The sequence below is a fragment of the Amblyomma americanum genome, chromosome 11, assembly GCF_052857255.1.
Source record: "Amblyomma americanum isolate KBUSLIRL-KWMA chromosome 11, ASM5285725v1, whole genome shotgun sequence".
Classification (NCBI taxonomy): Eukaryota; Metazoa; Arthropoda; class Arachnida; order Ixodida; family Ixodidae; genus Amblyomma; species Amblyomma americanum.
The window spans coordinates 17,265,850-17,278,058 of NC_135507.1; positions in this window are offsets into that span (position 1 = coordinate 17,265,850).

Sequence of the window (12,209 nt, forward strand, 5' to 3'; positions counted from 1 at the left end):
CTGTGGTAAGAAGGCATTCTTGTCCGCTTGCATGATGCTCTTGCTGCTATAATACCCAAGAAATATGGACAAAAGCAGTTTTGAGCTGGAAACAGTTAATGCGCGGAATTTATTCATACAATTTAAGATTTCGGTTGAACAATCAATATGTCCGCAGACCACTCCACGGCAGTCCTGTGTTTTGTTTTGTATTAGCGTTCTTGCTAACGTCAAAATCGTTCCCCATAGGTTTTCTACGGCATTCTTAACTGCTCGACACGATCGGTAGAAATATGGTGGTTGTAGTGGTTTTTATTAAAATAATAGTAAAAAGGAAGGAAAAGATTTTTGCTAGCCCCGCCTTCAGCCATCGATACTGAAGCACCTGAGCTGAGGAAGCTGAAATAAAGGATAGCAGGCAGAATGGAGAAATATAATGAAATAGTAAAATATGCCAAAAGAAAGCTTTTTGGTACATATCAAGAGAATGAGCCATCTCGTTCAATATTTCCTGTGGGGTTTGAATTGGGGAGATAAGTACATTCTCCCCACTCAATCGCGGCTGACACGGTTCAAAGCCGCCCGGACCCCACCCCGTGATCGCGTACGCTACCGAGCGCTCGCCGACCACGGCGGGCCTTGCTCTGGGGGAACAAAGGAACGACACATTGGCTGACACAAACAGGCATTTATTGCTACAGAAACAATAACGCCAGCTAGCAACAAGGTACGCTAATGAATCGAGGTCGTCCGACTCACCAGCAAGGTTCCGAGCGAATGTTCGCCCGCGCTAGGTCAAGGGATATAAACTCCGCAGGCCGGACGGGACGAGTACGGGAGCCTGTCTCCCCGTCGCTTCTTCGCCCCGCCGCCGAAGAGCGGAGCCGCGAGCGACGCGTCCGCTCGCGCCGAAGATCCCAGCAGAAGCCCCCCTGCCCCCTCTCCCGCGCGCGGGCTTTTGCAGTCTCCGCGCAGCGACTCCGGCGCCCTCTCTTGTCAGTTAATGTAACTCACAAGGGAATGCGCTCAGCCTCGAGGTGAGACCGCCGCTGCACGGTGCCTCGCGGGAAAGCAAACTCAGGGGGCTGCAGGGCATGTCCCCACATTCCATAATATGTTACAATTTTTTATTTTTGAAAATTTTTGCCCGAGAATGTTCATGTCCCCATTATGATTTAGTAACGTAAGAAAATACACTCGATATGGGCATTCGTACGAAACAGTTTAGACCGCTTAGCTACGAATAATCGGGTATCATTGAACGCGCTTTGAGTGTGGAGCAAAAATTGTTTTCCGACCTAAATTAGTTCCTTATAGAAAAACATTTCTTTGTGACCGGCCATGCGATTGTAGTTCCCGTAGTAAATAACTGGTTTAAGTCAGCAGCCCCCGTCATATACCTGGTCGTGCTAGCTGCTTGCTGCGTTATTATATTGGTGTCATTCGCTGCTCCCTCTTACACAGCTTTGTGCGTGCTTATGTTGCAGCTTTGTGAGCACCACTTCCTTGAAAGTGACTTCGTATCCCCGACAAGCTACACCGGCAGCATTACTAGGAGGGTAATTGAAGTGCCGCCCAAGCTGGAGAAATTAAAGCCCGGTGCGGTCCCAAGCGTCTTTCCGAATTCTCCAGCTAACATATCGTCAAGAAACTTTAGTTCGCGAGAGCCCAGAAGAAAAGCCCACTTGTCTTGACGGCGAAGCTCTGCAGGCAGCCATACGCTTGCCGATATAGTCCAACACATCTGAAGAAGAGAAGAATGTCATCATCACATTCTAAGATCAATTAAAAGCTGTGAGTGGACTCACTGTGAGAGATTTCTGGACCATAGCGGTCGCTGAAAAACGCGTACTTTTTCTGCGCATCAAAAACCAAGATGCTCCAGTTGAGGATTGTGCAACGACAGTATCCTAAGACCTTTCAGACCATGACGTATGGAAGAGATAAGCGTTGTTGGGCTGAAGGTCCTTCAAAGTCATTCTTCGGCCAACGCGACGACTGCTTTACCTTGCGTAGTGAATCTGTGGATATAGCGAAGGCGGCTGTAGGGCGCAAAAAAAAAACAAACTAAAACTGGTTTTTGGGTAAAAGAAATTGGTTTTTGGGTAAAAGAGCCACCCGCCGCGGTGGCTCAGTGGTTAGGGCGCTCGGCTACTGATCCGAAGTTCTCGGGATGGAACCCGACCGCGGGGGCTTCGTTTCGATGGAGGGGAAACGCTAAGACACCCGTGTGCTGTGCGATGTCAGTGCACGTTAAAGATCCCCAGGTGTTCGAAATTATTCCGGAGCCCTCCACTACGGCACCTCCTTCTTCCTTTCCTCTTTCACTCCCTCTCCCTGCTTTATCCCTTCCCTTACGGCACGGTTCCGGTGTCGTACGGTATGTGAAACAGATACTGCGCCATTTTCTTTCCTCCAAAACCAATTTTCCAAGCAGGTTTAGCAGCAGTTGAATAATAATAATAATAATAATTGGTTTTGGGGGAAGGAAATGGTGCAGTATCTGTCTCATATATTGTTGGACACCCGAACCGCGCCGTAAGAGAAGGGATAAAGGAGGGAGTGAAAGAATAAAGGAAGAAAGTGGTGCCGTAGTTGAGGGCTCCTGAATAATTTCGACCACCAGGAGATCTTTAAAGTACACTGACATCGCATAGCACACGGGCGCCTTATCGTCGTTTTGCCTCCGTAAAAACACACCCACCACGGTCGGGTTCGAGCCCGGGAACTCCGAAACAGCAGCCGAGCGCCCTTACCACTGAGCCACCACGGCGTGTTAGCAGGAGGTGAAACGGAGCAAATTTTTCACTCCCACTTTCTCGATCCCGGCCACGGCGGTCGAAATTCGATGGAGGCGAAATTCTACAGGCCCGGGTACTGTGCGATATCAGTGCACGTTAAAGGCCCCCAGGTGGTCGAAATTTCCGGAGCCCTTCACTACGGCGTCTTTCATAGCCTGAGTTGCTTTGGGACATTAAACCCCTACAAACCAAACCAAACTCCCACTTTCCTCCCCACCCCACAAAGAAAGACTACACAAATACCACCGCGTGCAGGTGGTTACAAAAAGAAAGATAACGTTCAGATAGAACACGGAATTACTTTACCTAAAAATAAAGAAACTGTCACAGCATGGAAGAAAATGAATCATTTGATAGTATGGAGATAGTATGGACACTACTTTTTGTTTTGGGGAAAAATGACACTTTAAAAAGGTCAGTTCGGCATCTGTATTCTTTAGCTTTAAGTGAATAATCTATCCGTAAAGACACGTAATCAGGGTTGACTATATATTTTTTTCTGTCTATTCCAGTTCTTGAATGAAATATGTTATGAAACAATTTTAAACGCAGAACTTTCCAACATTGTTGAAGTGTGTCCCAATCCAAAGCTTTTTTAGCGCTCGTTACAGTGAAATATGTCCCATAGTTATTAAAAACAAAACGAACGGTCAAATTCTGAACTCTTTCTAGCTTTTTAATCAAGCAAGGATTTCGGGTCCCAGACTGCGCAAGCGTATTCAAGTATGCTTCTAACATTTGTATTATGTAGTAGCTCTTTTGTCTTTAAAGGGAAAAGTTTTGCGTTACGTCGCAGGAAGCCCAGCACGCGGCAGGCTTTGGCAGTAAAAAAATCCACGTGATGACGAGAAGACAATGCACTGGTTAAGTATTAAACCAAAATATCAAAATTCCAACACTGAAAGCAGTCTACTATTATTAATACTATAAGGGAAATTGTGGCGACTCCGGTGGCGACTCCGGCCCCTGCTCCCACACACTTAACAGGAATACACGTATATGGGAGTCAACAGGGTGTACGGGGTCCTCTAGCGCACTTGTTTTTATGAAAAGGAAGGATTTCACCAGGACAACAAAAATTTCGCGCAATGATACGCCACAAATTGTGATCGATATGAAAAAGGTCTCTCAAAGGGAAAACTTCAGCGACCAAAAATGATCATGCGCACTCTTTGCGTTGCTTAAGATTAGTTTTATAATAAATGATAATTAATTATTTTCTCCATTCGGCATATATTAACATATACTGAGTATTTACACTCATATTATGTACTGCGCAACAAAATTACCGAAGTTTCATACAGTAGCACTCCTGAAGCAAGCGAACACCACCTCTCCTTTACGCACCAGAGCAGCAGCCTTACAAATGATGCTGTGGCTCAAAGCTTGCTGCCTTCCTCATAGACACTCCAACATTAAGCTGCTCATCATTTTTGTTTCACGCGCACTGACGTTTTTCTCACATCTGCGTTTCCTTTTAATTAGGTTAGTTTTGGTGCATATCAATATGTCAAGATGCTACAATCCCCGGACGTACGCCCCGTTACATAAGGAATGACGATATCGCCACGATATCCCCATAACCAGTAAGCCAAATAAATGAAGCTGCCCACTTAGTCTGGACAAAGGTACTGCCACGAATCATTCGACTTTTTGTTCACGCTCAAAGCCGCCCGCGTGACGCTTTCTCATTTGCTTGTGACGTGACGAATCTTATCTGTGCTGATCGCAGCCACGAGGAACTGCTTACACTGTGTTGCAGATTGCCGTAGTTCGATTGGCTCTTTATCTGGATGGCTCCTTCCCACCTTCAAACTGAGCGCAGCCGAGAGCGGCAGACATTCGGTTCGACGACCGCCGAGTGCGCTTGTTATCAGCGCCGCCAAGTCATTGCATTCTGTGTGGGCGCCAGTCATTCCAATAAAGAGTTTCTTTTCGAAGCCTTGTTGCTGCCTGCCGAACTGCCGTCACTGCACCGAGAAAATACTTGAACGGGCGTAGCGAGCACACAGTACGTATCCCTGCACCGACATCTACGCGAGGACATGTTCCACGTTCGGATGCGGACGCCCCAGAAACTGCAGCTGCGGCTCCGTCTCCGTTTGCGGCTGGCGCTGTACATATTTCAGGGACGCCGAGTGTCGACGGCAGCGAATTCTACGGCGAAAGCAGTGCTGAGCGACGCGGGAGAGTTTCTGGGCCTTGTCGCTTTTTCCTACACTCAGCGAACATCCGGTGAGGTATTTACAAAACGTGGCAGGTACAGCGTGCGGCTTTAGCGCCGCCAGCAGCGACCGGAGAAAACTCGTGCCTACGTGTTTCTAACCCATTCCGAAACTTAACGATGGCGTTGGGAACAGCGTGTAAAATGGAGCTGATAGGGGACATCCATATGGAAGATGTGATGCGAGAGAAAACGGCATGGAGATGTGCCACCTTTCGTTCAAAGGTACCGCGTCCTATTTCTAAAATGACGTCGTACGGCATATCAAAACGTCATTGATATTGGAGTGCTGCAACTTCAACGCACAAGGTGCTACAGCGCATTATCGCTTGACAAGAAGCCGCGCTGCGTATTAATCCCATAAATATAGGAAGCGGCAAGTACTACTGCGCTCCGTATAGCTTGCAACGTGTCCAAAGGGAACCAACTGAGGTTTCAGCATTATGAAAAATTAACGCCCGATGTTAAAAAGCACCCGCCTTACACAAATATTCAGTGAACTTTGTTCTCTGTATCGACAGCTATCTCCAACTATTTCTAGCACTGCTGTGCTTGCACTGCTTCTGGAACTGAGATCCGATCACGCGCACGCATTGTGCTTTATATTGAGCATGATAGTACGTTTTCTGCAGTGAAGACACAGTTCGGCAGTATCTTCCGAGGAGGCGGGTTGGGGACTGCAAAAATTTCTTTTTGGCCTGAAACAATTTACTCGGCTTTGAATTTGTAGATTACAAGCAACCACGGTGCAAGAAAGAAATTTCGTGTGTATTATGAACTATCTCGCGTATTCTTATTTGGAGGGCTTTGTTGCCTAAAATACGTTTGAATCTCAAGAAAAATTCAAATTTTCCGACCTTTGGAAGCAATTTTCCCGAAAGGTACAACTTTTAACAATTTTAATTTACTTTTACCAATAGTTACCGCAATAGGTGAAAAATGGAAAATACAGTTTGGGTGACATGTGTTAAGAAATGTGAAAAATTTAATAAAACACCACCTTTCGTGCTTTTCTTTTATTTAACCAAGCAATCGCGGAAAATCCATGCATGGCTTCACAAAGTCCGATTAAAGAACAACGCAAGTGAAACATTGTAAAATAAAATTGGTTGTTGTATTTTGTTCCACATTTGATTTTAAAATTTGCAATTCCAACCAACTTTTTTGTCTTCACGGAAACTTCTAAGAGGGTTCACGAGTCAAATATCTTCGCGAAAAATACTTCTCTGAAACTCTATTTACTAGATCTCCAACTTGCCCAATTCTTTCCAAGATTATCGGTGGTGGTCGCTTTTGCGCTCTGGGACGTTTCGTGTGCAAAGGCGCTGTATAGTCGGGCTAGCGCTTGTGTCTCATATAGGAGAGGACAATATTTTGTAAATGCAAAGCATCATGATGCGAATTAGACTGTCTGCCTCTCCTTGCAAGTGTGGTTTCTCCACTAAGCAAGAATGCTGGCAGTGTAGGTCACTCAGGCGCGCGCCTGTGGAAGCCCAGCTGGTAGGGGTGCCGGGTTGACTGAGGGACACTCGTCAAATTACCGTCGGTCCTCTTGGCGAGCTGCAGCCTTCTATTCGATGGGGCCGGGATCCGATGAGGCTAAAGGATCTAAAGAAGAGGAAAGGAAGGAAAGGAAGGGATGACGCTAAAGGAAGAAGTGGGTGTCTTCCTGCTCGCTCGCCCACGCGGGGACAGCCTCGTTGCCATGGCGACCAATGTATCCCGGTGCCCAGTCTACTTTTACCGCGACTTGCTTGGTGGTGAAGAGTTAGGCGCAGAGGCTTCTAATGAGGTGACAGAGTGCCTGCACCGGGTGTGTTGCCTGTGCTGATGATGGTCTCTCGACAGTCCGTTTAAATGATTAGACGAGTGAGGCAATCCTGTCTGTCCGAAGTCTGGAGATGGTGTGAGAGGGCTACATGTATCCCCTCCAGCTCAAGGCAGCCAATGCTGGGCTCGTTATCAAACTGGAGGGTCTGGGCGTGTCCAGTTTGGTTGCGGATATAGGTGAGAGTAGCGCTTTTTGACTCGTTTTGCGCTATGTCGGTGCGTGTTGCGAGGGCCGCTCTCTTCCTGATGGTCTTCGCGATGGTGGCGGCGTTTTTTTTTATGAACGCTTGTGTGTTTTCTAGTCAACCCTGTTGATGCTGTGCACACTTTTCTATGGGATGTTTCTATACGAGCTAAAAGAAGATTTTTTTTATGCGAGCTGTTTCGACTTGACCCATTTTAATCCACTACTGTCCGCGGAAAAAGTACACAAATTTACGGCGAGAACCGCAAGCAGAGATAAACCCAAACATCTCGGTTGGCTTACTATGCTGCCCGTATATTTCACATTTGAGGATAATTTTATTCTGTACGTTTCAATCGATTTTGTTGCTTCGTGCGCCCTACCTTTACGTAAAAAGGCCTTTAGAAAACAGTTTGGTCTGCATGCGACAGATCAGCAAAGGAGCGCAAAATGAGCCAAAACGACGTTTTTTTTAAGCGACAAGGAATACGTTTTCTTCCCGCACAGCCAGGTACTGGTAGTGTGGTGCACTTGCGAAAGTATTGACCTTAGTTCCGTTCATAGGCGGACAAGATTCGTTTTTTTGTTTCACAGGATTTAACTTCCCAAGGCGACTCAGGAAATGAGGAACACTGTAGTGGAGGGATCCGGAAACGCTGATGCTAGTTGTTGCTAGTTGTGGCTCAGTGGTTAGGTTCCGGAGCCCTCCACTACGGCACCTCTTTCTTCTTTCACTCCCTACTTTATCCCTTCACTTACGGCGCGGTTCAGGTGCCCGCCGATATGTGACAGATACCGCGCCACTTCCTTTCCCCAAAAACCAATTTACTATTTACTTTGAGCATGCAAACTTTGGATATGTTTTGTTCAGGATCATAAGACCGTGCTGTAAGGAGCCCTATACTAGGCAATTATTAACCAAGAGCTAGGCAAACCCATACCACTGAAATTATCTATCCGTCAAGGCTGTCCACTACCCCCTTTGCTTTTTGCCCTATATCTTCAACCCCTTTGCCTCAGTATTATTAACAGCGCAACTATCCGTGGTTTCTTCCTGGCACAATGTGAAGTTAAGATTTTAGCCTATGCTGATGATGTCGCCCTCTAGCGCTCTGACAAAAAGATTGCACTTGAGGTATTACATTTGACTGAAACGTTTTGGGGGTATAAGATGCGGCTCTTAAGATAAATCCAGGAGAGTTTGGTTGGGTCATTGGGGTACGAGGTCAAGTCATTTTGGTCGCTTAAGTCGGGACTACGTCGCCCTTTTCTATATACCTATGGGTTTCTTGCCCCAAATTCACAACAGTGGCGCCTATTGGGATGCACAGACAATGTACATGAGGTGACGTACTCGAGCTTGGATGGGTAGGAGACTCTTAGTGTTTGCTCGCACTGAAGTCTGCAACTTTTTGTTTTGTGCAAAACTTGCCTGTGCGGCAGGTTCTCCACTGCGCGAGGAAGAAAGTGCCGGTGATGCAGAGAATAATTGCTACCTTCGTATCGCGCTCCCAATGGGAATCGTTTCGTCGTGGCAACTTGTTTCTTTCTGTGGAGTCTGCTGGAATATTCCTTATTCACTTATTCGTTTAGCAGCTTGTTTCGCGTTTTTTTTTCTTTTTGCAATCGGGAAACCACCCTTTCTTAGTAGCTCAGCTTTTTAGGCGTCTTAGTGCTCATTTGCCTTCCCTATTCACACCGACTGGACACACCCGTGAGCGGCCTTTATGGGGATTCCTTATAAGGAAGTTACGGACACCTCCAAAATCTCACTGTTAGACTACCTGTAGAGCCTATCCAGAAGGCAGATGACTCAGGAATTTAGACTATTTGTTCCATGTACCGTTTTATCGGTCCCCTTTTCTGGAGCTCCTTTACACCAGTGTATTAAAACGTGTTAAGCGAATGTGCATTTCTTCTGCTGCAAAACGTTCTTTGAACTGCACACATCGACGCTGCCTGTCAAGGCATGGCTGCATGCTAAGGAGATGTCTGTGCGACGGACAGTGAATTGCCGCCTGTGCAATGCGTCAGAGACTATTGACTATAGTTTTATTCTGTGGAATGATGCTATGTTGTTTTGGCACATATTACAGCGAACACTTCAGAAGGATATTGAAATGACACCCTGCAGTGTCCGTTTCTGCATGTGCAGAAAAACTGTGTTTGTACCATGTTATCTATTTATGTTGCCGGGAACTTTAGTCTCTGGAAGAGCCGTATGATGGAGCGTCACGCCGAACCACTGTGGTCACCGAAATCTTTGTTCCGAAAGCAGTGCGCTTTGGTGCGGGGCTAAGTATAAGCTGCGCTAGAAGAGCCGCCTAGCTGGCTCCCCTATCTAGATGCACGTGTTTGCCTCTGTGTGCCGCTTAAAAACATCGAAAAAGCTGGGGAATCGGCAGCGTCAAGTTCCGCTTGGTTCAGCTAGGGGCGACATGTTCGGACGCCGGAAACAGACGCTGCAAACAAGCTGTTCCGTCGGCGCGCCTGTTTACATAGTTGTCATAACAACAGCCGTTCAGGGGCGTTTTGCTGTGGCCACATTGGGATTGTGGGCGGCGGCTAGCAATCGGAAACACGCAGTCTGCGGTTTCGAGGCAGATCCGCCGCGGTGGCTCAGTGGTTAGGGCGCTCGACTACTGATCCGGAGTTCCGGGTTTAAACCCGACCGCGGCGGCGGCGTTTTTATGGAGGAAAAACTCTAAAGCGCCCGTGCGCTGTGCGATGTCAGTGCACGTTTAAAGATCCCCAGGTGGTCGAAATTATTCCGGAGCCCTCCACTATGGGCACCTCTTTTTCCTTTCTTCATTCACTCCCTCCTTTATCGCTTCACTTACGGCGCGGTTCAGGTGTCAACGATATATGAGACAGATACTGCGCCATTTCCTTTCCCCAAAAACCAATTATTATATTATTATTATTATTATTATTATTATTATTATTATTATTATTATTATACCCGCCGCGGTGGCTCAGTGGTTAGGGCGCTCGACTACTGATCCGGAGTTCCCGGGTTCGAACCCGACCGCGGCGGCTGCGTTTTTATGGAGGAAAAACGCTAAGGCGCCCGTGTGCTGTGCGATGTCAGTGCACGTTAAAGATCCCAGGTGGTCGAAAATTATGCCGGAGCCCTCCACTACGGCACCTATTCTTCCTTTCTTCTTTCACTCTCCTCCTTTATCCCTTTCCTTACGGCGCGGTTCAGGTGTCCAAAGATATATGAGACAGATACTGCGCCATTTCCTTTCCCCAAAAAAAACAATTATTATATTATTATTATTATTATAATTTCGAGGCATGAGATACCCCCAATTTTCCTTATACGCACTGCTTCCGTTCAATAAAAAGATATTTGGAGGACGCTTAAGCTTCGTATTTAAGAGTGAAACGCGACAGCGTGTCGCAGCGTTTCTAAGGGGTGCACGGAACGCCATCGCCCGTTTGGCGCGACGCGTGGCCCGTTGGAGAATTTAAGGAAAGGACGCCTGTGTCCCATATCTCAGTGGACACCGGAACCGGGCAGTAAGGGAAGGAAAATGAAATGAAAATTTGTTTAAAAGGAAAGGAAATGACGCCTGTCACAATTCTCGCTGGACGCCCGTACCATGTTATAAGTTAAGGAAAGTTCCTTCCCTTACGGCGCGGTTAAGGTGTCCACCGAGATGTGACACATACTGCGTCATTTTTCGCTCACGGCCAACGCCTCCGTCGCCGACGAGACCGGCTTTTCTGCGATGCGGGGCCCTTTACGCTGTCGCGTTAAAATAGCTGCGCCGATAGCATAGTGATTCCGTGCAGTGGGCAGCGAAGCTGATCTCTTTTCGCCATCGCTGGTTCGAATCGCAGTTGCGGCATTATTTATTCAAGGTCAAGGTCAAGGCTTCAGAAATGATCTGGATTTGGCAGCTTTGGTTGGGAAGTGCAGCTTTCGGTTTAAAAAATATTTACCGTTTAGCTTTCTGTTCCTTTTTTACGAGGTACTGGGCGATGGTAATCGCTACATGTTCACCTCTCTGTGCCCGCGTATTTGCGCCCGTCTATCCGTTCACACTACGTGAAAGAAAATGACTGTTCTCAACAGGTCCATGTCACTGCAGCGTGCAGAGAGAAGGGAGTTGGAAGCATAGATGCAAACGAAAAGATTAAAAGAATAGATACCAAGTCCACCCGTGCAACTGCTGCAACAGATGCCCCCAATACTTCCCTGTCATCTGGCATGCAGGTCAGAGAATTATTATAATAGGGTACTTGGCCATGTTATAGTTACCTTGGATTAGTGCGAGATTAAGAGCAGGAATATTCCTAAAAAAGGCGGTAATTTTGTGCGCAACAACGCAAAACCAAATATTTATACAAAAGACACCGTACGAGAGACAGAAATTTCATCGCCTATGTAGGCAGGTAGGTAATAACTTTAATGATTCATAGAAGAACCAAACGATGGGGAATGGGGAGGAGAAAGGAGGAAGTAGGACGACCATAGGTCCTCGGGCCGCTCTAGATCGCCGGGTACTGCTGTGCTTCGCCCGACCCCTTGGGCCCAGCCCACTGTCAGAAGCTGTATATCAGCTGCGCAGCGCAGCCATCTGTCGCTCCTGATGTGCTGATCGACCCATGTCACGGGGGCTTGAGTTTGTTTGGGCAGTTCAGAAAGATGTGATAATTTGGCTCTGGTGCTAGGAAACAAGTGGCAGTGAGGAGAGGTTTCACTGCAGGTTATACTTGAGAGAAGGAAACGGGCCGTGACTGTGGCCGTTTGAAGCCTGCGCCGGAAAGCCTGGTCGCTTTTCAGAAAAGATTTATGCGGTGGAGGGTAGATTGGGCGAGAATTTTTATAAAAGAGAATCAGGTCGTGATAGTTGACAAGCCAATGCCTGGCACTGCAACACGGAGACAGGTTACTCGCAGGCCGGTTGACGAGTGCTCGGCCTTGGGTTTAAGCGGCCTTGTTCAAGGATGTTCGCTCTGGGCAGCGTGGGTGGCGGGGGGGGGGGGGGGGGGGGGGAGGGATGCGAGACGTTTTCAGCCGGGGCAGCAGATTTTCGATTGGCATAGTTACTAACTGCTGTTCTGGAATCTGAATAATATAGTCAGCGGAGAAGTGCGCAGTAGCTATGACAATTACTGGCTCTGCCTCTTCCCAGGGAATCTTGCCGCCTATACATATAAATGCACATACTCATGTTTT